A 3,101-nucleotide genomic window follows, 5' to 3' on the forward strand; every position below is an offset into this window, starting at 1 on the left:
ATCTTTGCAACAAGACAGTAAAAGCATAGAGCATTACCCTTCCTTATATGGAATTTGAGTACACACACTGTGGTCTGTTTTACTACTTAAATGTATGAGCACATCCCATATATAATAAGGAACCACAGTGCTCAACACACTTGTTTCTATTTGTGTTGCAAAGATTGTGCAATCTCCAGTATTGTATTGTAACTGTATGTTAGCCATGTATAACTTGAACTGTATGTTTAGCGGAATGGAAGGGTGCAGACGGGGAACAGTGCAGATGGGAACATTGCAGAGGGGATTTGCGCGCCGGAAAATTGGAGCAATTACCATACAAGTGCAGACGAATGAAGGAATGAACGCGCGTAGCGCGAAAATTTGAGCAATATATCGCAAGCAATTACCATACAAGTGCAGACGAATTGAACAATGTGACCACGTGGGCTAGATAAGCAACCAAACAAGAGTGTCGTACAAATGAGCGTGTTGATAGGTCGTGAAGTGGGGTGTTGTGGCAAAAAAAGTCACGCTTAATTACATACGAGACGAGTTCCAGCGTTGCTCCTAGTGACGGGTGCTGTGTAGGGTGACTGCAGCGGTTCATCCGTGTGTCCGCATCGTTGTAGACTGCCTGTGTCGGCGGGCGTCTGACCTGCTGGTGACTGGTCATCAGTGGGCTGGCTCCCTCCGGTCGAGTGCAGTTAGGTTTGCATCATTTCACGAATCACGAGTGCATTCGTACGGTCTCGCTGCCGGTCGATCCCCGTGATTGACTGTATCTGCAGGCAACGAGTGGGCCTCAGCTGCCCTCTCCTGCCTTCAGTTGGTGAGTCTGTGGCCGAGGATTTGCAAAATTGTTGAACCCTCTGCGGTCCGCGTGGCCGCACTGGTGTGATGCGTTGGCCGGCCCTCTGAACGAGGACGGTCGAGTGACACAGTGCGTCTCGCACGCTCTGGCGTCCCGATAGTTACCTGGTTGATCCTGCCAGTAGTCATATGCTTGTCTCAAAGACTAAGCCATGCATGTCTAAGTATAAACGCTTCTATACTGTGAAACTGCGAATGGCTCATTAAATCAGTTATAGTTTATTTGATGGTTTCTTACTACTTGGATAACCGTGGTAATTCTAGAGCTAATACATGCACAAAGTCCCGACTCTTCGGAAGGGATGTATTTATTAGATCCAAAACCAATGCGAGTCTCTCGGGGCTCGGTTCCTTGGTGATTCATGATAACTGCTCGAACCGTATGGCCCTTGCGCCGACGGTGCTTCATTCAAATTTCTGCCCTATCAACTTTCGATGGTACGGTAGTGGCCTACCATGGTTGCAACGGGTGACGGAGAATTAGGGTTCGATTCCGGAGAGGGAGCCTGAGAAACGGCTACCACATCCAAGGAAGGCAGCAGGCGCGCAAATTACCCAATCCCGACTCGGGGAGGTAGTGACAATAAATAACAATGCCGGGCTATTGTAGTCTGGCAATTGGAATGAGTACAATCTAAATCCCTTAACGAGGAACAATTGGAGGGCAAGTCTGGTGCCAGCAGCCGCGGTAATTCCAGCTCCAATAGCGTATATTAAAGTTGTTGCAGTTAAAAAGCTCGTAGTTGGATTTCGGGGTGGCCTGCCTGGTCCACCGCAAGGTGAGTACTGGTCAGCCGCCCTTCCTCTCGAAAGCCCCGACTGCTCTTTACTGCAGTGGTCGGGTAGTTCGGGACGTTTACTTTGAAAAAATTAGAGTGTTCAAGGCAGGCTATCGCCTGAATACATTAGCATGGAATAATGGAAGAGGACCTCGGTCCTATTTTGTTGGTTTCTAGGGCCGAAGTAATGATTAAGAGGGACAGTTGGGGGCATTCGTATTTAATTGTCAGAGGTGAAATTCTTGGATTTATGAAAGACGAACTAGTGCGAAAGCATTTGCCAAGGATGTTTTCATTAATCAAGAACGAAAGTTAGGGGTTCGAAGACGATCAGATACCGTCGTAGTCCTAACCATAAACTATGCCGACTAGGGATCGGTGGATGTTAATGTTTGACTCCATCGGCACCTTATGAGAAATCAAAGTCTTTGGGTTCCGGGGGGAGTATGGTCGCAAGGCTGAAACTTAAAGGAATTGACGGAAGGGCACCACCAGGAGTGGAGCCTGCGGCTTAATTTGACTCAACACGGGGAAACTCACCAGGTCCAGACATAGTAAGGATTGACAGATTGAGAGCTCTTTCTTGATTCTATGGGTGGTGGTGCATGGCCGTTCTTAGTTGGTGGAGTGATTTGTCTGGTTAATTCCGATAACGAACGAGACCTTAACCTGCTAACTAGTCACACCATTCCCGAATGGTGGCCGACTTCTTAGAGGGACAACTGGCTCCGAAGCCAGTGGAAGTTTGAGGCAATAACAGGTCTGTGATGCCCTTAGATGTTCTGGGCCGCACGCGCGCTACACTGACGAAGCCAGCGAGCCTCTCCTACGCCGAAAGGTGCGGGGAATCTTGTGAAACTTTGTCGTGCTGGGGATTGATTTTTGAAATTCTTGATCATCAACGAGGAATTCCTAGTAAGCGCAAGTCAGCAGCTTGCGTTGATTACGTCCCTGCCCTTTGTACACACCGCCCGTCGCTACTACCGATTGAATGGTTTAGTGAGAACTTTGGACTGGAACTCTCTTGTTCAGCAATGAACGAGAGAGAGCCCGGGAAGCCGTTCTAACTGTATCATTTAGAGGAAGTAAAAGTCGTAACAAGGTTTCCGTAGGTGAACCTGCGGAAGGATCATTACTGATTGGCTTTTCGGCCCTTCTCTGTGCACCGTTTTCGGCTCGGTCGAGCGTGTCTCGGCCGAGCGGGGGTTCGCCAGGCTCTCTCCCCCCCGGGGGAGAGTGGGTGGCGATCGAAGCCGGGCTCCCAGTCCTCCCGCGCCCCGTATATCTTTTTCAAAACACTTTGTATTTTTTTCTCGTGAAAACTTAAAGTTTAAACAACTTCTAACGGTGGACCCCTCGGCTCGTGCATCGATGAAGAACGCAGCAAACTGCGATATGTAGTGTGAATTGCAGAATTCAGTGAATCATCGAGTCTTTGAACGCAAATGGCGCTTCTGGTCCTGCCAGGAG

The 3,101-nt window shown here is 48.9% G+C and overlaps 1 non-coding gene and 1 pseudogene across 1 annotated transcript; both read left to right on the forward strand.

Annotated features, from left to right (window-relative positions):
* The first annotated feature begins 954 nt into the window (after window positions 1-954).
* Window positions 955-2,766, forward strand: LOC135332585 (small subunit ribosomal RNA). Its single transcript, XR_010393433.1, has one exon. It is a non-coding gene; the product is annotated as a small subunit ribosomal RNA (ribosomal RNA).
* Window positions 2,767-2,967: 201 nt separating this feature from the next.
* LOC135332538 (5.8S ribosomal RNA) lies at window positions 2,968-3,101 on the forward strand (annotated as a pseudogene).

This window comes from Halichondria panicea, chromosome 2 (assembly GCF_963675165.1).
Source record: "Halichondria panicea chromosome 2, odHalPani1.1, whole genome shotgun sequence".
Lineage (NCBI taxonomy): Eukaryota > Metazoa > Porifera > Demospongiae > Suberitida > Halichondriidae > Halichondria > Halichondria panicea.